Genomic DNA, 25,939 nt, shown 5'->3' on the forward strand with positions numbered 1-25,939 from the left:
TGTTGCTACTTTAAGAGCTACTATAGTATATTCAACAACATTCACTGTGTCACAAATTAAAATTGCAGAGAAGTGAGAATTCCCTGTGGGCTGATATGATTTTTTTTTTCTAGGAGAGACTTACTTATTTTAAACCTTGATTTTTTAGAACTGGAAATATAAGGAGAAGAACACAGTTGTTCTCCATGATTCAGGTGAGAATGGCAGTAGTAGAGTGTAGGTAGTTTTCAGTATGACCTGTTTGGAAGATAGGACGGAAATCATATTGACTTGATAGTAAGGAAATCATAAGCAGCTTAATTTTATGAAATAGTGGGAGAAGAGATTGTGACAGAGTTGAAGATGATCTAGTTGTAGAGAATTACGTTTAGAAAGTTCAGATTTGGTGCTTCAAGATTTAGGTTCTAAATTAGAGCTATATAGATACAGTTCTGGGAGTGTATGGACCCCTTGAAATGGCATATGATTGTGAATATATACGTATGTTGACTTATCTAGGAAAAGTGCCTGTCTTATTCATTTTCTGAAAAGGACTATAATCTTCTCACACCAACACTGCCAAACAACAACAAAGTATAGAAACATTGCCCTAAAGTCAGTGATTAGCCATGGACATTTTTTTTTTAACAAGGAGTGTCATCAAACTTTAATTAAAAACTTCAGGGTGCAGCGCCTAGGTGGCTCCGTCCATTGAGCATCCAACTTTGGCTCAGGTCATGATCTCATGGCTCACCAGTTCGAGCCCCACATTGGGCTCTGTGCTGACAGCTCAGAGCCTGGAACCTGCTTCAAATATTGTGTCTCCCTCTCTCTCTGCCCCTCCCCCACTTTTACTCTGTCTCTGTCTCTCTCAAAAATAAATGAATATTAAAAAAAAATTAAAAACAAACAAACTTCGGTGGTACTAGCATAAAGTTGTCTCTGCTTCTGATAAACATAATAAGCAAAACGTAACTAAAATATATAAAATAATTATAAGAACAGGGGCTTGGAAATCTTAATTTGAGGAACAAGCAGAGAGCCCAGAGTTCTTTTCCTCTTGATCGTGTGGTGTTAAAAACAACAATCCCAAAACTTTGGCAGAATTTTCCACACTCTGCTGAGTTTTCCTCAGTTTATTCTCCTAACTGGTTGATTCAAGACTTTGTAAAGTGAATCCCAGTGTAGGGATTATTTGGTCACACAGAAATGTCATCCTCAGGTTCAAGAAAATATAATGGCCAATACTGTGGCCAAAAACCATGATTTTTCCAATCCAATGAAAATGATTTTCATTATTAAATTTTTCACAAAATGAAGTTATTGCAACATAATTTGCAGATCACCAACACATCTTCTACCAAGTAGAATTGAATTCTTTTATTTATTTTTAATTATTTTCCTTAATGTTTGTTTATTTTTGAGAAAGAGGCAGAGTGTGAGTGGGGGCATGACAGAGAGAGAGAGAGAGAGAGAGAGAGAGAGAGAGAGAGAGAGAGAGAGAATCTGAAGCAGACTCTAGGCTCTGAACTCGATGTGGGGCTTGAACTCAAGAACCACTAGATCATGACCTCAGCAGAAGTTGGATGCTTAACTGACTGAGCCACCCAAGCGCCCCTGAATTCTTCTTTTAAAAAGTCTAATGACCATAAGAGATATGAAAATGCAACTTTTTTTAAGACATGGGGAAGTTGATGATAGCAATAAAAAGCAATAAAGTCAATTCAAAATTAGGTAAACATTAAGAAATAAAATGAACTAAAATTATTTTAGGATTCAAAAATTTGTTTCTTTCAAACCAAAATCTCTAAGCATATAAAATCTCATGTAAATCAAAACTAATTTATTTTGCCAACTGGGTTTGTTTACCTTGGGGCATTTTACAGCATTCTTCCTCATGTTTCCAATTACCAAAAAAGCTAATTATCTTTAAATTAAGGCCTATACGACAGCTGATTGTACAGTAAACTCATGAAAACAAATGTGTGTTTTCCCATGGCAATACCATAAGATATGGAAATATCATAATATTGTGGTTATATACAACTACATGTTCCTATAACATGTAAAACTTTGTCTTTCCTAACTATACATCATTGTAAAAACTTAATTGTAATCTGTAAAATCTAGAACCAGGCTGAATACATTGGGCGTGCTCAACAAAGACTCTTGGCTCATCTGAAATTTCCTGTTTCCTTGTTTCCACAGAAGCTTGTTAAAATATGGTTAACTGGATACTTGCATCAGTTCCTCAGCCATCTGAGGCCCCTGTTAGGCAGTGGCACCATGAAAGAGCTACTGGCCAGGAGGTTGTCTGTGGGACCATAAATGAATACTAGATTCTTTGCCCCTAGGTCTTGGCACTGTTAATATGTCACCCAGGTGACCCATAAAAGTGGTTGTATTCCCTATTACTATATCATCTACTACAACCCTTTTGTGTTCTGCCTAAATGATAGTTTTGCGTCCAAAGCCATTATGGTTGATGTTCAGTGGTCAGTATTACTGGTCAAGGCTCATGATGACAAACCTCAAAGGTTTCTTCCTAATGAAATATATCCTCTTCTTGATCATTTCAGTCATATTCCCTCCTTAGCCTCTTTATTTTCTGATATCTACAGAAATACACACACACACACACACATCCTTACACATATATATGATAGATATTTGCACACACATAGATACATAGATAGATGATAGACATTTACAGTACACTCACTCATTAAGTTCTGTATCTTTCTCACCACCCATAGACATTTTTTTTGCCTCTTACATACCTGTTATTTTATATTTAAGGGGAAAAAAGATCTGGGGAGGGGAGAATGAGGAATTTTTATTTCATGAGTACAGAGTTCCATTTTGCAAGACGAAAAGAGTGCTGTGGATGGATACTGGTGATGATTGCACAGCAATGCCACACTTAAAAATGGTTAAGATGGTAAATTTTATATTAAGTATATTTCATCACAATTTTTTAAAAAAGTTTTGGGGATCCTGGGTGGCTCAGTCAGTTGAGCCTTCAACTCTTGATTTGGGCTCAGGTCATGATCCTAGGGCCATGGTATCAAGCTCCACCATAGAGCTCTGTGCTGAGCCTGCTTGGGATTCTCTCCCTCTCCCTCTGCCCTTTCCCCTGCTTGTTCTCTCACTCTGTCTCTGGAAAAAAGAGAGAGAGGGAGAGAGAAAAAGATCTGTTTGCCAATCTGCTGTAGCCAAATATTTCTTCTATGATAGAAAATATGTTTCAAATTTAAGTAACCATTTTCAAAAACATGTAAAGATTCCCCATGAACAGATTAACAACACAATGTAAATGACTTAGCATATCTTCCACCGGCCTCTACTCTCAATTTATTTTCTTTCTCTGAGATCTTACAACTGGCTGTTTAATCTGAGGCATAGTTTCTGGTTTTCCAAATATGTCATTACTTTTGTACTACCAATCTTAGCTAGCTCATGCTCTTCTGTCCTTTTGGAAGTCCCTTCCTTGTTTTCCTCCTCCTTATAAAAGTCATTCTCATCTTCCAAGATTCATACAAAGTATTCCTTCTGCCTTTAAGTTTTGTGCAATTCAAATAGCTCCAAGTAATAGCAGATTTCTCTATAAACCCAAATGCTGCACACATATCACCACAAATAATTTATATACCTTGCCCATCTTTCATCATCCACTCACAGTACATTTTTCCATCTATGTCTATTATTTTTCCATCTGTGTCTTTATTTTATTTTATTTATCTTTTGAGAGAGAATGCGAGTGGGGGAGAGAGGCAGAGGGAGAGAGAGAGAGCGAGAAAAAATTCTTAAGTATGCTAAGCACGGAGCCTGACACGGGGATCATGACCTGAGCTGAAATCAAGAATGGGAGGCTCAGTTGACTGAGCCACCCAACTGTCCCAGACATCTAGGTTTTTTACCTTTTGGTAGAGTGTTTTACATATAGTAGATACACAACTGTTGGTTAACTTGTATAATATATCAATATTGGTAACTTTAGTACCTTTTTTTAGACACTACTTAGAAAGTTTAAAGTGACAAACTTCATGGCAATACAGAAACTTGAAGAACAAACAAAATAATAATAAATTGGCTTTGTCTCACCTGAAAGCATTTTTAAAAAAATTTTTAAATTTATTTATTTATTTTGAGAGAGAGCGAGCACAGGCAGGGGAGGAACAGAGAGAGAAAGAGGAAGAGAGAGAGAGAATCCCAAGAAGGCTCTGCACCTTCAGCACGTAGCCCTATGTGGGGCTCAAACTTACAAACCGCAAGATCATGACCTGAGCCTAAATCAAGAGTCAGTCACTTAACCAACTGAGTCACCCAGGCACCCCTACTTAGAAGCGTTTTTTAAATTACTAGTTAAATGTTAAATTACAGAATAATCACTTTCTTGAAATGAAGGCTTTGTCAATTTCAGAGACCTAAATGATATATTTAGCAAATTTACCAGTTTTTAATTGAAGGAAAATTCCAGAATCATGGGTGGTGCTATAAAATATGACCCTCGAAAAATGGGTTAAGCCACATCATAAATAAATGGATTTACTTTGGCTCACATTGTTTGTTCTTTGCTGTTGCTATTCTGTGTTGCTCAAACTTGGGCTTTGCAGGGATATAATAAGCCAGTTTTTGTTAGAAAGTTAGATTTTAAAGCCAGTAACAGTTGGAAATTTTGGTTGGTCTCTGTGGAAACCAATGTATGTGACTGGCATAAATGTTGTTAATGAGAATGTCTGTGAAAATTTCACATTTGGTATGGTTTTCTGGCTTGACATTAACTGAATTTTGTCCCATTCTACTATTGCATGCTTATGATTTGCAATTTATAAAAATAATAATCACAGCATGCTTTCCCCTATTCCTCCTTTTTTGTGTGGCAACAGAAGAGTATGCCCATTCCTTGTGCCATGCCCTGTAGGCAAGAAGGCCAGGGATGGAATGCTTTAGTTTTTTGTTAGTAGGATATAAATCAGATTCTTCTTTCCCACCCATTTAGATATATCATAGGACACACTTTTAATTTAAAAAAGAGTGAGTAGGATACTATCATTTATTTAAAATTTTTAAATTGTAGTTATTTCAATAATTACAATGTATTTGCTTCATACAAGAGTTTAAAGTTACAGAAGGGCATTATCAATAAAAATTATCCCTTTCACTTAAGTGTCATCCAAATACCTAGTTCCTCTGTGTAGCAACCCAGTGTCAGTTTCCTGTGTAACTTTCTAAAGATATTCATACACAAATAAGGAAAACATGTGTTTATTCTCATTTTTTCCCTTTTGTTCATACTAATCATAGCATCTTATACACATATCCACTTAATTTTTTAAATCATTTTCCATTTCAATATAAAAAGTATCACCTCATTATTTTTTCCTTCCCCATAACTCTTTTAAACTAAGGATTGTGTCATGCATACATAAGTCATTAATACATATGTGTGTATATAGTATATGCATATGAAAGATATATAGAATAATAATAAAATAACTACTCATTTAGCTACCTCATGGCTTGATATAGAACATTACCAATAAACTTGAAGCCCATTGTGTATAACACTCCAATCAAATTTCCTTCTCTCTCATCATCCAGGTTTTTTTTTAATTCAGCTTTATATTTGACTCTTTAATGTTTTATCAGAGATTTATATGTATATATATAATTTATATAAATTATAATTTATAATATAAAATATGCATTATATATACATATATATTTATGATTTCTTATTTTCACATTGCATGTATTTGAGCAGTAATACAATAATACTGGATATATTTTTCTACAACATACTTTTTACATCAAGTGTGTGACTCATCTGTGTTAATGCACATAATGATAGGTCATTAATTTTCATCATTACAGAGGAGTCCACATAGGATTATTCATGCTTCTATTATAAGATGTACGAATTGTTTCCAATTTTTTGCTCTTATACATAATATGCTATTAACTTTCTTGGGTATGTCTCCTGCATATGAGGTATCTAATAGTGGAACTGTTGAGTCAGGGGCATGAGCACCATCACATTTATAAGATAATACTGAATTGTTTCCCAAAGTGCTCATATGGATTTACACTGCCATTACCATACTTCTTAGTCTTTGCAAATCTGTGACTATAAAATTGCATCTCATTTATTTTTTTTCTATTATTAAAAATTAGCTTAGTAATCTTTTCATGGGAAAATACGTGTTTTCATATCAGAAATATGTGTTCATTTGATATAATCACAGAAGAGAGTATAAAATGTGTAGGCACAATTTAAAGAGTAATTATAAAGCAGACTCTTGTATAACTATAATTCAGGTAAGATTCAAAACATTTCCAACATTTCAGAAGGTTCTTCATGTCCATTCCCAGTATTTCTTTATTCATCTTCCCAGAGGTAACCATTGTCCTGATTTTTTATGTTAATAGTCTTCTTGCTATTGTTTGTTATCACTCATATATATATTTGTAGTCACTAGAGCTTAGTTGTGTCTATGCACAACTTTTATATAAATGGAAACATGCCATCTTGCCTTGTAAACATTTTTACATGTAATTCCAGTTCATTCCTATTTAATGCTGTATAGGATTCCACAAAAGAAACATAGAACAATTCATTTTTCCATTCCATTCTTTTTGGTCATTTTGGTTATTTCTAGTTTTAGCTATTTCAGTCCTCTATGAATATTCTTGTATTTCCTGAAACACAGAAAAAAAGAGATGACCTCAAATATATCAGGAGCAGAATTGCTGGGTCATAGCATATGTCTATGTTCAACTCATTTAGATGATGTCAAATTATTTTCAAAAATGGTTGTATCAAAATTATAATTCTACAGCAGTCTGCAACAGTTTCTACTGCTCCAAATCTTTACTACTTCTTGATTCAGTCTGTTGTTGTTGTTTGTTGTTTTCCCAACCAATCTGGTAGGTATGTAATGACATATTTTCTGTTTTTATATTCCTTTTTAGCATGACTAAACATAGTTTCTGTTTTTATATTCCTTTTTAGCATGACTTTTAAAAATTATTTTTATGGATTTTTGTATTTTCTCTTATGAAATGCCATTTTGAATTATCATTTTAATGACTAATTTCGGAACTATTTGAATAGTTTAGATATGAATTCTTTGCAGTTAGATGTGTTGTAAATATCTTCTCCCACTCAATCACTTATTTCTTCATTTTCATTATGATTTCTTTTGATATATAGAAGTTTTTTATTTCAATGTAGTAAAAGTTGTCAGTATTTTTATTTATATTTAGTTTTGCTTTTGTGTTTTATTTTTTAAAATCCTTATTTATCATGAGGTCATAAAGTAATTGTCTTAAACTAGCATACAAAATTGGCTTTCACATTCCATCCAGAATTGATTTTTGTTTATGGCTTGAGGTAGGGATCAAATTTCATTCTTTTCCATTTGTATACTTAATTGTATGAGTTATTTACTTAAAAGTCCATTTGATCCCCAATTATTTTCCATGTACTTCTTTTATAAATCAAGTGTCTATATTGTGTAAGTCTGTTTGGGTGTTTGCTTTCCATTTCAGTAGCCTATTTCTTGCATGTCTTAGTTTTACTGCTTAATATAAAACATGCTGACATCCATTAAGGTAAAGCCTCCCACTGTATTCTTCTGACAGTGTGTTATAGCTATCTTTGGACTTTTTCACTTCCATAAATTAAACTGATACTTTTACAATATTAAGTAATCCATACATGAACATGATATATCAACTTCCCACAATGCACCAGTCTCACCTTTTTTCCTCTTACATGGCTGTTAACACTGAAGTCAAGGAATAGTAAGTTCTTTAGGCAACCACTAGTTTTAGCACCTACTTACCTTCTAAGGTTGGACTTATTTAGGTTTTGTTTCCTTTAAAAAATTGTTGAATTTCTCCATAAATTTTCATTTTCACAGTTTTGTTCAATAAGGTTTTTAGGGATTTTTTTTTCTATTTTAAATTCTATTCTTTTAAAAATTAAATACCTGGTATTCAGGATGACAATTGACAGTTGTATATTGATACTTTTTAAAGTAACCTCTTCAAATTTTCTCATTAATGCAAGTGATTTATTAGAGTATATTGATTTTCTTTGTTGACAGTCATATTATCTATAAAAAAATGTTAGTTTTTTTTTCTTTCTTTCTAAATAATTTACTCTTTTGTTTATCTTACTTTACTAGCTGGAACACCAAAATATATGCAGAATATAAATGACAAAGTAGGAATATTTTCCTTATTCCTGATTTTAAAGGGAATGCTTTTAATGCTGTACCATAAAATTGAGATTGCTATACATTTGAGTAGGTACCTCATATCAGATTTTTCAAATCTTCTTTTGTACCTAGTTCTCTAAAAATTTTAACATAAATTGATTTTAAATGTTGTTGAATGTTTTCTCTACATTGAGATGATCAGAGAAATGATCACATTTTTTTCTTCTGTAATTTATTAATCTTTTTTAATTTTTGGAATATATCCAACTTCCTTATTTCTTGTATCTTGAGAGGATGTACCCTCCCCTCTTTTTCTCTTCTCATTGTCAAGGTACAATATCAACCCAGAGCTACATTCAAATAAATTCTTTGCTTGAGGTCTTTTAGATGTTACTGGCAGTTAGAACTTGGGGCACATAATTGAGTGGGAGTTGACCTGTGAACCAATTTTCTAACAGGTAATATTTTATTCTTTTATTCACAACCATGGTCAATACAGCCATGTTTACCGTGTTTACATGGTCTTTCCATCCCCTACCCAACATTTTTATTATGGTTGTAGTCATTTGGTGTCCCATTTTTATGAGTGGGAATCTCTGATTCAGCTTCCCACAATGCACCAGTCTCACCTTTTTTCCTGTCTTACATGGCTGTTAACACTGAAGTCAAGGAATAGTAAGTTCTTTAGGCAACCACTAGTCTTAGCACCTACTTACCTTTGAATTTGCGCACCTACTTGGCTCTCAATTTGTGCTTTAGTTTCATTTTGACATCTAAGGCATTTACTTATTTAATTGCAAACTTAGCCAAGTATATGAAATGTTTTAACGCATGATGTTTAGTTGTTTTATAGTGGGAGGGTTTTCTTGGCTAAGGGAGAGGACACTTTTTATCTGGCCAAATGGAATTCAATTGTATGCATGTAACATCATCTATGTAGCCACACAGTCTTTATTTCCAATGTTTATGAAAACAAGGCTATAAAAGTCATTTCACAGAATAGGAGTATACAAGTAAAAAGTTTTGGTATTACAGGTGCAAAGGGTTATATGCATTAACACTGTAATATATATTGACAAATTGTTCTCCTTAGAGGTTGTATAACATTCTATGTATGAAATTATCTGTTTCTCTTCACTCTAACAAGAATATTTGTTACCAAACTGACATTGGCCAGTCTTTAGAGATAAAAAAAATGGCATATCAGTTTTGGTTTAATTTGCTATTCTCATATTTTAAGTAAAGGTGAAGTCTTTATATATGTTTAAGGAGCATTCATAGCTCTTCTGCAAATTTTATGTTCATATTTGTGTTTATACTCTTTGCTCCCTTTCTGTTGGATTTTGGTCATTTTCAAATTGATCTGTATTTTAGCTCATGGTCTGTGATATGAATTGGCAATATTATTTTTCTGTTTTTGGTCTTTTTACTTTGTTGTTATTATTGAGAAGCATTTTAATGAGATAAAATATTGCCTCTGGATTATACATCAACATTGGGAAAGCCTTCTAACTTGGGGTATTAGGAATTTGCACTTTCAGCATTACTTACTTTTTCCTTTATTTTTTGAGAGAGAGAACATGAATCGGGGAGGGACTGAGAGAGAGGGGAACAGAGGATCCAAAGGGGGTTCTGTGCTGACAGGCTGACAGCAATGAGCTGAATGCAGGACCTGAACCCATGAACCGTGAGATGATGACTTAAGCCGAAATCAGATGCTCAGCAGACTGAGCCACTTACTTTTTTTCTTTAATCAAGTTTATCATTACTATTGTTCCTTTCCTGAAACTGTAAGTACATAGGTTCAGGATATCTATGGCTATTTGCCTCATTTTTTATATATGTGCTTTTTCAGACTCCCATCTGTAATTTAAGAGTCCTGAATAAGATGCATGCTTACGCAACTGCACTTCATTTCTCTGATATTTAAATACACCACAGCATTCCTGGAGCAGTTGGTAGTTCTTCTTCCATTAGCATGGTCTGTCTGAGACAGAAGGAAAAAAAATGAGCACAATTTCCTCAGGAGTCTAAGTATTATCAATAGATATTCTATGAACTGAGAAACTGAGAAAGAATCCAATACAGAAAACATCAACTAACAGGATAGTAAGTCCTAAGTCCCCTCTCATTTAACATGATTGAATGAGATAGGCATTATATATACATATATATATGTATATGTACACATATACATATATATGTGTGTGTATATATATATGTATATATATATATATATCCATCCCAATTGACTCATGACTAAGGAATTTCATTTTGAATATTGCTTGGTTGATTAAAATTTAGCCATCTTATTGCAGAAACCATACTCATACAGCTGCATTGACATTTTCCTGTTTGGTCTATTTAAAGTGTGTGTTTGTCTGTGTGTGTGTCTGTGTGTGTTTCTCCGTGTGTGTCTATGTGTGTTTTAAGCATCCGAGTGCCAAACTCTTCTGGAATTTTCAATTACATCACAACCATTTAATGTTCCTTACTCAAAAGCATTTATTTTATGCATGTATTAGGGAATAGCCCAGTAGCTGTGATCATACAAGATTATGTAGGCATCTATCCATGTGTAATATAGTAAGAATGAAGAATGATGGTTAATTCAGTGACTTGGTTAAGTGGAATTAAATATACTTCAACTGCATCTGCCATGGAGAGTGACGGTTAATTCAGTGAGTTGATTAGGTGGAGTTAGATTAAGACAGATTTAAATTGTACCTGCCATTTTTACATTTCTTAGAAATGACAGATACATTTTCAAATCTTTTAGTTGCCTATTTTTTTAGGGCAACTGTAACATTGTAGAGTTATAGATATAATCATGTTCTGGAAAGTGAATCGAAAACATTGGCCAAAATATTCTGAGAAAATAAAATACTTTCCCCGTTATATGATTGGCACTATTTGAGTTAGGATGAGTTTTTCTAAAATGTTTTCTTGTCTTTAGGAGATTTTTAGCTATAGACAGCTTACAAAAGTTGGCACAAAGTTTCAGCTTCCTTAATTAGATGTACCACATTTCACTTGGTTTTTGTCTTACTTGGAAATCTGAGAAAACACAACCTCATGGACTCATGAACAGCTGTTAGCCACTGGTTCCTCTGAAATAAATATACCAGACAAGTGTTGTTTGATATCTGTAAATATTATCATCATCATCCTTTTTATCATTACCAGAACTATCAATTACTGAGCATACACAGTATGTCTGTCACTGTATTCTGTGCTTTATTTGTTAATAGCCTGTAAGGGAACTGAAGAGTGTGAATTATTGTTCACATTTTGAAGATGGGGGAAAGCTCAGTTAGTTATCACTTCTGAAAAGGCAGACACTTAACAGGTGTGAGAATAGGATTAAAAACTGACCTTGTCTAATTCTTTCCTATTCAGTAGAAATTTCTCACCAACATGTTAGTTGAAAATCTGGTTTAAAGTAACAGAAACCAACTTGAGTCAACTTAAAAAATAAGAATTAATGAACAGGATATAAGTTCATCTCATGAATTAGGCAGAGTAGCCAGTCAGACTTTTGGAAGGGATTAAGATAGCAACAGGAACATCATCAGAAATCCAGTGTATGTCTTTTGTCTTTTTTGCATTCTTTTGCTTTGTTCTCACCCCATCCTCTACTCCTCCCCCTCTTCTTCCTGGGACCTCACAAGTTTAATGGCTTTAGTTCTAAGGACACACAGAAAAGGCCTCTGAATCTCACTTTCTAATTCTCTGGAAGGAGAATCTAAATTTGATTGGCCCCATTGGTGACATGTCAGGTATTCACCATTAATAAATCAATGAAGGTGGGGAGGAAGGTTATATGTTACTAATATAATGGGAAAGGGCATCTCATCCCTGGAAAGACAGAGACAATTCTCATAAAAGAGGTACAGCAAAGACTCACTAGAGGTACTAGCAAGTAGCTCACCAAAATCTACATTTTCTTCTTGGAACACAGACTACATATCTTAGTCTATTTTACAGCTAAGTATGGCAAAATGATAGAGTTTTTGTTATAGAATGTGACTGAAAATGGCATGTGCCGTTTCCAGGCATAGGCTCTTATAAAACTCATTTACCACCACCACCCCCCATTTAGGGCTGACTGGAACAGAGAGACCTTGGAAGCCATATTGTTAAGTTGGCAGAATTTCTGCAGCCTGGATTTCTAAGTGACTAGGTGGAGCTGAGCTATCTTGCCAAACTTCCCAAACTATACAGTACTGTTACTTGGAAGATAAAAATCTTTCAGTCTACTTGAGTAATGCAATTTGGGATCTAACTTTTATACCAGTAAGGAGATCTCTCCTAAGTCACACCAAAGAGGTCTCATGGGCTGAGGAGACATCTCAGGAGACATTTTCTATAACCTCAAAACTGTCGAGAATGAAACAGAAAATCACAAAAGAACCGTAAATAAGCTATAGCAATAAAATTTCCTTGAAGTCACCTATTTAATTTCAAATACTTATTTTATCATATCTATCAAATGACTTTGTATACACAATATCACTTACTCTCATTGTGGTTGTAACTGCAATCCTGATATTATCCTGGCTGAGATTCATTTTGCTTGGTTTATCTTAATAATATGCTGAGAGGATGGAGTCTACTTATTTTCCGTTTTTGCTCTGGGCATACTTTCCAAAGCAACTCATTGTCAGGAGACCGTTCCAAAATATTGAGTATATAGTTTTGTATATAATGCTCTGCTTAACAATAGAAATGCCGAGTTAATTCAGCACAGCCATTCTCCCAAAGGAGATTACTATATAATTGAACAAAAGAGACACAGAACTCTACAATGATTAAATAGCAATATAAAAAGTTTCAAATGCCAAACACAAATCTTTTCTTCATGTATTCAGTTAAAAAATAAAAAAGGTTTCATAAGTATGTATTCTGTATCTCCCTTTTTTAGGTTAGTGTATTACATATATAACCGTACATCATAAATGTCTGGAGGATTAGTCTCCCAAATATTAATAGTGGTTATTATGAAAGAAATTGTAGGTAATATTTAATGGTTTGTTTATTTTTATTCTCTTTTTCTACTTTAACAAATTTGTAATTATGTTTAGAATAAAAATTCTAATGGAAAAATCTGTAGGCAAAGAGGGGAGAATTTTGTTCATTCCCTGTGAGTTAATTCTAAAATACTTTAAAAAGAGAGGTCACGGAAAATGTCAAGTGGCAAGCTGTGTTTATTTTGTAATAGAGAGAAGGGGTAAAGGGAGATAAGATGGAAATTAGTGGAACAACCACACCTTAAGAACTTCTCAAATATTTGAACTAGGATACAGTCCGTGAGAAGTTATTACATTAATAAATATGCATTAAGATTTCAATACTAGGTTAATTTAAAAGATACTTTAGTCATTTGGAGCTGAATTTCCCTTTTTACAAGTCAAATGGATCTTTTGTATATTATTCTGGCCCAGGAGAGGGCAGACCACCACACATAAAGAAATTTAACTTGATTTTGTAAAGAAATAATGCCTATGGCATGACCAAATCCTTGCAAAAGGAAATGGCATCTCATCCTCAAAATATGCGTTGTTCTTTCTCTGTTATTTCCATTCCCATTTGTAGCCATCTTCAAACACAAGTGCTGCTTTCTGAATAAATTATTACTGTAATAACTTTGGTGCCATGATTATTCTTCCTAAAAGGTTTGCACTTATTCTGATGAGATTGTTTCCACGTAGTTAGTGGATCCGTTTTAAAAATGAAAGTTTGCTGCTCTTTTAAGGAAAACAAACAAAAATACTTTAGAAATAAACTGGTCCTCTCTTTTTAAGTAAGCAAAGAAATTAATGCCAAAGTAGTTAACTTAAAAGAGAGGCATGATAGTCTGAACATGAATGATTCAGTGGAAAAAGTCCACCGAAATTAAACTCCTTGCAGAAAAAAGTTAAGCCTATTTCCAAACTATTTAATATTATTAAATATGTTTTAAGAGTTGACCATCTATTTCAAAAAATTTAACAGATAAATTATTACCATGTTAAATTTGTTGAAACTACCAACTGGCTTTTTAAAATATTCAACTAAATTGAATATATGATAAAATGGTTTGGTAACTATATCATATTATATCTTGGGTGCTTCACTAAGATTTGCTAAGAATTCATCATAATCGAATGTGCCCTTTTGTCATCTGGTTTAAATTGTATTTGAGGCCAAACCCTAAAGTACAAAATGTCAGGTTGATATTTAAAATAAGTTCAAGGTTTTAAAAGTTATCCAAAAACTTATTTGCCTTTGCTTTTCTCATTCTCTGTTTAATGAGCTGATATTAAAATGACCTGCCATTATTAAGGTAAGGACTTAAGAATTACAGACATATGTGCAAATTAGCATAGAACTAAAACCTGAAATTAATGGGGACCCAAGGAAGAATACCTTCCAGGACATTATTTTTCTGAGGTTTTATTATCTACTCTTCTGCCAGAGAACACTTAATTAGTAACTGAACAAATTACTCCAAAGATTTTAGGATGTATTATTATAAATAGTTTTCAAAAACATTTAAAGAAACAAGTTAATATTCTCATAAACCCCCAAGAGATTAAAAATGTGCTGATGTATTTGATCAGGCCAGAATAAAGCTTTAAGCCAGTAATTATATTGACAAAAGCTATCACTCTCCAAAGATTGGATATAAATATCTGTTATATGAGACAATTTATTAAAAATCACATGTCCCATGATGTCACTCTTGAAAAACAAACATTTTTAAAATTCTGAGATGGGAATTTTTTAAATACACAAGATTAACTTTGAACTTCAAAAAGGAAAGAATAAGCCTCAGTTAAACTATTCTCCACCTCCATGTATGGTTCAGAAGTCACAAGAAAAGTAAAGGTAGCTTAGAACCTTTGATTTATGATCCATTAGACTGTCTTTTGGTGACTTATTTAAAGCATAAAACAAATCTTTTCATTACTTTTTTTGAGTGTTATAACTCTAGCAATTAAAGGGGGACATGATATACTACTAAGGCTCTCTGAACATACTCTCAAAAGTGGAAAGCGAAGAAAACTAAACCTGGTTGCCACAGATTTACAGCTCATGAAGTTACCAGTATAAAATGTTTGCCTCTTCTGCTTGTTCATGTATTTAGGAGCTAGATGGCTTTCCCCCTGCCCTGGCTGCATGGAATTTAAAGCATATCACCTGTTCTAGAGTTTTGATTTTCCTGTGTTTATCAGCAATTATACCATTTTAAATCTTGAAGGAATCTTGAAGTTACACTCACTCATTTTGTGGGACAAAACTAAAATCCTGGAAGAACACATAATTCACTCTGTGGCCAGAATCAAGAATTTTTCACATTAAAATCAGACACACTAACTCAGTCATTTGTTTAGTAATAAAGGGTTCAAGAAAACCCATTGTGAACACCGTCACAAGGACTACTGTTTAGGCTGCAGGTAGGCAGACATGGTTAGCCCCCATGGTTAGCCATCTGGTTGCCCTCAGGTCTCACCCCTGACCACCTACGTTCCCTGAGCTTGACATATGCCTTGTTTCCTGATGTAAGAGAAGCTTTGCATCTCACCGTTGAATGAATGGTGGAGAAGGGCTATGCTCAACTACCTGTATTGGAAGTTCCACCCAAGTGTCATCCAGTAGAAATATAATCTAAGTCAGAAATAGAATTTTAAATATTCTCCTGGCTTCATTTTGAAAAAGTAAAAAGAAATAGGTAAAAATACATTTTAAAATATGTTTTATTTGGGGTGCCTGGGTGGCTCAGTCGGTTAAGCATCTGACTCTTGAGTTTGGCTCAGGTCGTGATCTCATAGTTGTGAGACTGAGCCCCACGTCAGGCTCTGCAATGAGCATGGAGCCTGCCTGAGATTCTCTTTCTTCCTCTCTCTCTTCTCCTCCCCATTTTCTCTCTTTCTCCCTCTCTCTCTCTCTCAAAAAAAAAAACCTTAAAAAAATAAAATGAGGGGTGCCTGGGTGGCTCAATTGGCTAAGCACCAACTTTGGCTCAGTTCTCATGGTTTGTGAGTTCAAGGCCTGGGTCGGGCTCTGTAATGACAGCTCAGAGCCAGGAGGCCGCTTCGGATTCTGTGTTTCCTTTTCTCTCTGCCCTTGCCCCACTCACGCTCTGCCTCTCAAAAATAAATAAATGTTAAAAATTTTTGAAAAAAATAAAAAATAAAATGAAATATGTTTTATTTAATCCAACATATCCAAAGCATTATTGTTTCACATGCAGTCATTATAAAAAAAATTGTTGAAATACTTTACATTATTTTTTCCCTATTTCTTCTAAACCTAGTGTGTATTTTACACTCACAGTCCATCTCAATTCCGACCAGCAGCTAGTGTTTTGGGCAGTTTGACACCATTGCCTCTTCACTTACCTACACAGGTCCCAAATAAAAAGAAATGATTGAGTAACTGTGAACAGTTTAGCAGATCCAGAACATTTTATCATGATGTATATAAAGAAGCTGATGCTCAGTTTTTACATCACAGGAGTTCAGTGGTTAAGTGTGCAGAGTTCCAAACCCAGACTCGTTAGGTTCAAAACCTCCTTGCTTTGCACCCAATTACATGTCCTTGGACACATTGGTAAACCTCTTTGTGCTTCAGTTTCCTCATCTGTAAAACAGCAGAAGTAGAATGTTACCAACCTCATAGGATTGTTAGAGGATTAAATAAGTCAAGATGCCTAAGCACATAGAAGAGGGCTAGGAAATGTATTGGCAGTTGTTATTATTTACTATTATTACTTCTTCAGAATAATGATTTTTAAAGTATGTTCCTTAGACCATCAGCATCACCTGCAAACTTGTTACAAATGCAGAATTACTAAGAATCTTCATTTTAATAAGATTTCAAGATGGATTCATATGCACATTAAAATTTGGGAAGCAATGTCCTAGAGATTAAGCAGAGAAATTATAAAAATGACAAATGTGACATCTGGGAATTACAATTTATGCTATAATTTGTGAGGAGAAAAACTGGTATCTTAGGGTTCTCCAGAGAAACAGAACTCTCTCTTTCTAGAGATAGATGACAGATGATTGATAGATAGATGATAGATTGATAGATAGATAGATAGACAGACAGACAGACAGACAGACGTAGATGAGGGGTACCTGGGTGGCTCAGTCGGTTAAGTGTCTGACTTCAGCTCAGGTCATGATCTCATGGTTCATGAGTTCGAGCCATGTCGGGCTCTGTGCTGACAGCTCAGAGCCTGGAGCCTGCTTCACATTCTGTCTCTCCCTCTCTCTCTCTGCCCCTTCCCTGCTCACATTCTGTCTCTCTCTCTCTCTCTCAAAAATAAATAAACATTAAAAAAAAGATATAGATAGATGATAGATAATAGATGATAGAGATATCTAGAAAGAGAGAGAGAGAGAGATTTATTTCAAGGTATTGGCTAATGCAATTATAGAGGCTAAGAAGTCCCACAATCTGCCCTTTGCAATCTGGAGACCCAGGAAATCCAGTGCTGCAATTTGAAGGGCTGAAAGCTGGAGAGCTGATAGTGTAGATTCCTGTTCAAGTCTGAAGGCCTGAGAACCAGGAGTGCCATGGGCAGAAGATTGTCCCAGTTCCAACAGTCAGGAGAGAGAGAGAGAGACAGACAGACAGACAGACACAGACACAGACACAGACTCACAGAGACAGAACATATCCTCCCTTCCTCTGCCTTTTTGTTCTATTCAGACAATCCCGCATTGAGGAGGTCAATTCCCTTTACTCAAACTGTCAATTCAAATGTTAATCTCTTCCTGAAACACCTTCACAGACACATCCAGAAATCATGTTTTACCACTTATCTGGGCATCCCTTGATCTGGTCAAGTTGACACAGAAATTATCTGTCACACAAGGAAAAATAGTTTAAGCAAATAGGGAGCTGTAAAATACCAAAATACCAAAAGGAAATTTGTCATAGAGACAAAAACCTAAGGAATTCTAACTGTGACAAACAACTTCAATTAAATTAACTTTAACTTTGATGATTCATCACCACCAGAAAGACTGGTTCACTATGGCAGAAGAAATAAGAGAAACAAAAGTTAGAAAGAGAAGTCTGATGTCAGTCTCTCTGTCTTATAGCCCTCTTAGGTTATTAACAGCTCATATTTGCAGAACAATTAGTTGAGGATATTGCAGCAGATGATTTCCTCTCATATGATAAACTGAGAGACTGGAGAAAAATATGACTTTTACATGAGAGAGAATTAAATGTTGACATGACTTAAAATGTCGATCAGATCTTCATATCACATAAGTGCCTGTAGGATAATAATGTTACTAACAGTCATAATAAAAAGCAGCTAACATTGCTAAGTTCCAGTTACTTCAGGATGTGGCCTATGTTAGCTCACATATTTATCATAACAACCTAATCAGGTAAGAAAGTGATGCACGGATAGGGTAAATTACTTGCCCAAGTTCCCAAAGTTAAGAAGTCATTGAGACCAGCTCAATTTCAGACAGTCTGGCTCCTGAAACTGTACTCTTAACCACTGTGCCATACTGTCCACTTGACTTCCTAGTTGGAGCAAGGAGTTGGAGGATGACAGAGACCGAGCTGTCCAACAAGGAGCTGAATAACAAATTTCTAAATAGTCCCTGACTCTATAAAATATTACTCACGATTTCTTTTAACCCAAAAATATTTTTAACACCAAGCTCTTTCAGAAAATATGTACTAGGTAAAGCAATATTTGGTAAGTTGACATTAAAATTAATGTTACATAGAAAATTGAATTTATATTCAAGAAAGTGGATCTTTTAAAAGTATCAGAGGTTTGACGGAAAAATCTCGTCTATCTCAAATAACTAATAATAATATTTTGATGAGCCCTCAATTCTAAGAGTTAGATATAGTGGGCATGGGTGGTGAGAGAAATTAACTTTGCTAACTAGTGGAGTTTCAGACTGTTCTGATACAGTCAATTCAGTAACTTCAAGTACAAATAGATTATTAAAATCTAGACTTCATTTTGCGTGCTTAATCATATTAATTTTTATTCTCTGTACCCACATCTTTGCTGGTGATAAGCTGGAGGTGATAAGGAAGAAATTTATGTTATGTCCAGCACATCCCTATCAGTAGCAAGAGTTTCAGCCCTCTTTTGATCATTACAGCTGACCTTGGATGCCACAGTGTGACCCAATGCCCAAATCCTAGTCCTTTTATGAGCCCTTTGTATTTGCTTGTTTTTCAGAGTTTGCACTGATGCTTTTTCTGATACTGCAAGCCTTTTCCTCTCCCTCACTCCCCAGTCGATGGTCCACCCCATAGACTCTTACTCCTGGGTTATTCTCACTGTTCCTGTGGACAGCTATTTTGTGGTACCTGCAAGATAGGTAAAGCCTCTGCTGCCTTGGGCACTCTCTATCCATAGGATCTCATAGATCCATGTTGCTTCAATCCATGACCCTGTAGATTGACTTCAGAAACTTTGTTATCTCTTCTCTACCCTACTTCTCTGTAACCTGTAACTTTAACACTAAAGTCTAGCTCTGGGCTAAGCAGCTTTCAGATTAAAAAAAAAAGTCATTAATCCAGATGTAGTGGTAGAAGAGATCCTGACCATAACTGTATAGAAAGCAGAGAAATAATTTATCCATTACCCATACTCCACTTATGAAGGAGAAAGGAAGGAATAGTTATGTGTTCTTGAGCTCTGTTCACCCCTAAATGTGCGCTCTCTCTCTCTCTCTCTTTCTGGTATCTTTTCCTTTTAGTATAGTTGCCTTAGAAGCACTGCTGTGTTTTAGCAAACTTTTGTACTGGAATCTAAAGTCTTTTGTTCTTAGCCTTGAACTGTTTTCAGAGAAAACCTAAAATAGAATTATGAACTTCAGAGGATCAGGAAAAGGTTTCAATAATCTTCACTTTATCCCATTATCATAGCAAATGCCCAAATCGTAAAGAAGTAAAAATCTAGCAATTTAAATATAAATTAAGGGAAATGGTTTTTACTCTTCAGTAATATATACTGAATTAAAACTTATAAATACTGATAAATGAAGATCAACATTATGCCATCTGCAAAATCCTTTATTCTGCTGATTAAGAACACCAGTTATAATATTGGAGAAATAAAACTAATACTGGCTCTAATCTATCTAATCTAATCTAATCTAATGTAATTTAACCTGACAGTTGCTCTAGTCTCCTGTTTTACAAAGATTTAGAAAGAGAGGACCGAAGGAATTATAAAGCCAATGACCTACTATCAACAACTTTGGAGATTATTGTTATTATTATCCCCATTTCATAGATGAGGACTCTGAGGCTTAGAAGTAATGTTCTTGCTCAAAATTGTATGAAAAAAATCTCTTGAATTGTGAAAATAATTAAAAATATCTTGATATTGGCTCATATTAAAGATATCCATAGTATTCATATGATCTCAATTTCCTGTAAAAAGATACACGATTTTCAGTACATTTACCAAAGTTCAATGACTATTGTTTAAAAGTAGCAATAGATGTGGCTACTCATTGTGTATTCCAAGGTCATATACTATCAAGGGTATATACCAAAGAAGATGAATTCTAAAGAAAAATGAGAGGAAGCCAAATTGGATAAGTTTCACAAAAGAAATCAAGCAGATTTCCTTGGTGTCAAGATATTGGGCAACCTTCTCAAGCAGGACTGCTTCTCATTCTCATTTCTCTCACCTTATCCCACAGCATGTAGCCTCATAAATGCCTAAGCAAATGTCTGAGCATTAAATGATGAATTTTAAGTCTGCTCATGAGATCTAAGCAGAGATTATCTTGAAATAATAGAATGGTATTCAGGCCTTTCAAAGTCTGACTATACACTATACACTAAGTCTCCTAGAATTAGTGTTGACCAGCCTGAGATGGTATCTTCCAAGCCAAGTTAACTGTAGTCCTCTGACAGCAATATCTCTTACAAAGACAGATTCCTTAGGGAAAAAAATTAATAATCTGTCTTTACAATTAGCTTAAGTGGAAAGAAGAAGTGAGTAGGACAATGCCCTGTCCCGAAATTATCCTATGTACCTTATAGATATAGTTCTGATTAAATTAATTATATTCCGGCTTATATACCTCAGAGTCTTGTGAATTAGCTAGAGTGAGTAACCTGTTCTTCTGACCATGCTAAATCCAGGACAGTGGTAAGAATCTTTATCACAATTAGTATCAGGGCTGAAACTAGGACCATTTTAAGTTCTTTCTTATTTTCAAACTCATGTTGCTCATATACCAGTGGCTCCTAATTTTTTTTTTCACTTAAAGGACCCCTTTGAAAATCTGATGAAAACTAAAAGGGCGACATATGCCTAAGAAACAAAAAAAATGTCATTTCAAGGGTTAGAACTTGAAGCTTATCCATAGACTCTCACTTAGGAACTCTCATCCTGAAGAGACTTGCCACCTGATTCAGGAAAAGATAATCACCAAATCATCTTACAGAATGCTATATTGCTTACACACACACACACACACACACACACACACACAGAGAGAGAGAGAGAGAGAGAGAGAGAGAGAGAGAGAGAGAAATTCCACTCTCAGAAAGAAACTGGAGGTCCCTTTTGTTTAGATAAGCTTAGTGATGGTTAGAGGAAAATTGCACTGCCCATAAAGGAAAAAGAAATGTAAGTTGCTAAGGGAGATACCTAAAAGAAAGAATCTTGGAGCTATTGGCCTCTGTGAAGAAAGAACAGAAAAACAAGATCCTGGTAGTGATGTGGCAGAGGAAGGTCTGGAGCAGAGACAAGTCCTTGGAGGGTTGAACTAGGTTAGGTTGAGGCAGCATACAACCCTCACAGCTCAGTGCTTTACTTGTCCTAACACAATGAAAAACTTTTCCACATCTCATCCCAGGGGTCTGAGCAGCTACTCAGGTCACTTGCCTTTTAAGTGGACACTTGGCAATATAGGCCACTTCAAACTTTTGTCTCTACCCTCAAAACCAAAGGTTTTCTCATGATTGCTATACCTGGGGAAGAGAGAGAGTCTAAGGTCTCATATCTGCAATAAACACATTTCACTTCTTTTTCAAAAAGATTTTTTTTTTCAATTTTTTATAATGCATTTTATTTTTTATTTTTTTTTATATATGAAGTTTATTGACAAATTGGTTTCCATACAACACCCAGTGCTCATCCCAAAAGGTGCCCTCCTCAATACCCATCACCCACCCGCCCCTCCCTCCCACCCCCCATCAACCCTCAGTTTGTTCTCAGTTTTCAACAGTCTCTTATGCTTTGGCTCTCTCCCACTCTAACGTCCTTTTTTTTTTTTTTTTTTTCCTTCCCCTCCCCCATGGGTTCCTGTTAAGTTTCTCAGGATCCACATAAGAGTGAAACCATATGGTATCTGTCTTTCTCTGTATGGCTTATTTCACTTAGCATCACACTCTCCAGTTCCATCCACGTTGCTACAAAAGGCCATATTTCATTTTTTCTCATTGCCACGTAGTATTCCATTGTGTATATAAACCACAATTTCTTTATCCATTCATCAGTTGATGGACATTTAGGCTCTTTCCATAATTTGGCTATTGTTGAGAGTGCTGCTATGAACATTGGGGTACAAGTGCCCCTATGAAAGATTTTTAATGTTTATTTTTGAGGGAGAGAGAGACAGAGAGACAGAGCACAAATGGGGGAGGGGCAGAGGGAGAGGGAGACACAGAATCCAAAGCAGGCTCTAGGCTCTGAGCTATCAGCACAGAGCCCAATGTGGGGCTTAACGCACGAACCATGAAGTCATGACCTGAGCCTAAGTTGGTCGCATAACCAACTGAACCACCCAGGTGCCCCAACACACTTCATTCACTTCTATCACAGTGCCTTGATCGAAACTAGTCACATGATCCCAGCCTACCTAAGGGGGTTGGGAACTAAGAATTTCCACATATTCAGAATGAGAAGATGTTAGTTCCAAAAATGTCTACTATAAGACATGTCTAATAGAGGAGTCCTAATTTGTTTGCGGGCAGTATCCATTATTAAACTTTTCATTTGTCTCCCCTGTGAAACCCTCAATGAAATACATAACTTTTCTCATTCTTTCGAGGGACTCAGAGAGGTGCTGAGCTCTGCATATAAGTGGAGCACAAACTAGGTATAGGAAGCCCCACTTTAGGTACAGTTAGAGTACAGTGTGCAGAAGACTGCCATCTGATGATAGAGTACCATGAGACAGGCAGTTTTCATGGTGGAAAAGAACTGCCTGGCTTCCAGTCCAGTCTACATTCTACAATTCTGGGGGAAGTTAAGTGACTTGCCCATCTGTAAAATGAGTAAGCTGGATCTTATCATGCCAGTGTTAAATTGTACAGCACTGGTAATAGATGCAAAAGCAATTAAAGAAGAGAGAAATCAATTTAAGGAGTAAAATTATTTTTGGCAGGTAACCTCATTTTTTAGCCTATCTGACCAATGCATTACTACCTCTGATGATCACTTCTATTAATGAGATTTTATTAGGTAATATATATCAAAAAATCTAATTTTGTTCCCTAAATTATAGCACTCGGCATAAAAAATATTCTCCAGTTACATCAAGTGGGATACAATATTGACTCTAAGTCCGTTTTATTTTCATTTCTATTTAAAGAAAATACATTCTAACATGGGTAAAACTTTGTACGATGTATTTATCTCAACATTTAGTAGATGCATTTGGGATAATTGCATATACAAAGGTGATCATATATCAGGGTTTGCCTGGGACAGTCACAACAAAATTATGAATAGCCCCCAGTTTCCTTCTCAAGTGTGTCCCAGTTTGGGTAGTAAATTATATGTTACCCAATATGTATACCATATGATTTTTAGTAACTGACTTTTGTGTACACTAAGCAGCAGGGCCCTTACTTGCTACTATTATAATCAGACCCCAAATTAACTTAAGTCAAACACTTGGGGACACTCAGAATTCATGCAAAATATCAATTTATTTTTTATCTCTTAATTGTTCAATCCAGATAGAAGGTTTTCCATGTTCAGATCACCAGCTGAAACAATCAAAATGAGTAATTGTTTTCTCCTGAATCATTTACAAAAGGAAATCCTCCATTTGAGGTGAATAATCACTTCTGATTTCTCTGGGGTAATCAGAAGCCAGTAATAACAAGCATTATCCTGTTACATTTTGACCTTGGTCTGAATAATATACCTGATAGAGCTCTGAGAAACATGAACACAGTCTATAGATTTTTCAGTCTTCTGTCATGGAAGAGCTCAGACTATTCCTGAGAATAACTCTTTTCTAATTCAAAGTTAATTTAAAAAAATGGTTACACTACCCTCAATTTGAGCATAATAGGGATCTCCCATTTATCTTCTTTATATTTGCTATAAACAAGAGGAATTTTAACTATTTTAGAAGAGTTATTACCTTTGTTTTTTTATTTAAAAATTCAATACTTTTTTTTTCAAATAAAAAAAATTTTTTTGATTAAATCCAAGTTAGTTAACATATAGTGTTATAATGACTTCAGGAATAGAATTTAGTGATGCATCACTTACATATAACACCCAGTGGTCATTCCAACAAGTGCCCCCCTTAGTGCCCATGACCCATTTAATTCATCCTCCCACCCAACAACCCACCAGTAAACCCTCAGTTTGTTCTCTGTATTTAAGAGTCTCCTATGGTTTGTCTCTCTCTCTGTATTTATCTTATTTTTCCTTCCCTTACCCTATGTTCATCTGTTTGGTTTCTTAAATTCCACATATGAGTGAAATCATGTAATATTTTTCTTTCTCTGACTTATTTTGCTTAGCATAATACATTCTAGTTCCATCTATGTTGATGCAAATGGTAAGATTTCATTCTTTTCGATCGCCAAGTAATATTCCATTGTATACATATACCATCTATTCTTTATCCATCATCAATTGAAGGACATCTGGGCTCTTTCCATACTTTGGCTATTGTTGATAGTGCTGCTATAAACATTGAGGTGTATGTGCCCCCTTTGAATCAGCATTTTTGTATCCTTTGGATAAATACATAGTAGTACAATTGCTGGATCATAGGGTAGTTATATTTTTAATTTTTGAGGAACCTCCATACTGTTTTCCAGGGTGGCTGCACCAGTTTACCAACAGTACAATATCTGCATCCTTGCCTACATCTATTGTTGCCTGAGTTGTTAATGTTAGCCATTCTGACAGGTGTGAGGTGGTATCTTATTGTGGTCTTGATTTGTATTTCCCTGATGATGAGTGATGTTCTTTTCATGTGTTGGTTGACCACATGGATGGCTTCTTTGGAAAAATGCCTATTCATGTTTTTTATCCATTTATTCACTGGATTATTTCTTTTCTGGGTGTTGAGTTTGACAATTCTTTATAGATTTTGAATACTAACCCTTTATCTGATATGCATTTGCAAATATCTTCTCCCATTCCATCGGTTGCCTTTTAGGTTTGATGATTATTTCCTTCACTGTGCAGAAGTTTTTTATCTTGATGAGATCCCAATAGTTCATTCAGTTCATTTTTGCTTTTGTTTCCCTTTTCTCTGGACACATGCCAAGTCAGAAATTGCTGCAGCTGAGGTTAAAGAGGTTTTGCCTGTTTTCTTCTCTAGGATTTTGATGGTCTTATATCTCAAATTTAAGTCTTTATTCCATTTTGATTTTTTTTTGTATAGTGTAAGAAAGTGGTCCGGTTTCATTCTTCTGCATGCCACTATCCAGTTTTCTCAACACCATTTGCTGAAGAGACTGTCTTTTTT

At 35.0% G+C, this 25,939-nt stretch overlaps 1 long non-coding RNA gene across 5 annotated transcripts in view; it reads right to left on the reverse strand.

Moving 5' to 3' along the window:
• Positions 1-5,231: 5,231 nt before the first annotated feature.
• LOC124526357 (uncharacterized) overlaps positions 5,232-25,939 on the reverse strand; it is a 102,336-nt gene continuing 81,628 nt past the window's right edge. For 4 of the 5 annotated variants that reach the window (XR_006965649.1, XR_006965645.1, XR_006965650.1 and 1 more), the window contains 3 exons: positions 16,592-16,832; positions 10,108-10,194; positions 5,232-6,681 (listed from right to left, as the gene is read on the reverse strand). This is a non-coding gene — a long non-coding RNA (uncharacterized LOC124526357). The remainder of the gene's footprint in view (positions 6,682-10,107; positions 10,195-16,591; positions 16,833-25,939) is intronic. The other variant, XR_006965647.1, reaches the window with a different exon arrangement.

This window comes from Lynx rufus, unplaced genomic scaffold (genome assembly GCF_022079265.1).
Source record: "Lynx rufus isolate CCGP_SWC_20201006 ecotype Redwood Valley unplaced genomic scaffold, mLynRuf1.p SCAF_5, whole genome shotgun sequence".
Lineage (NCBI taxonomy): Eukaryota > Metazoa > Chordata > Mammalia > Carnivora > Felidae > Lynx > Lynx rufus.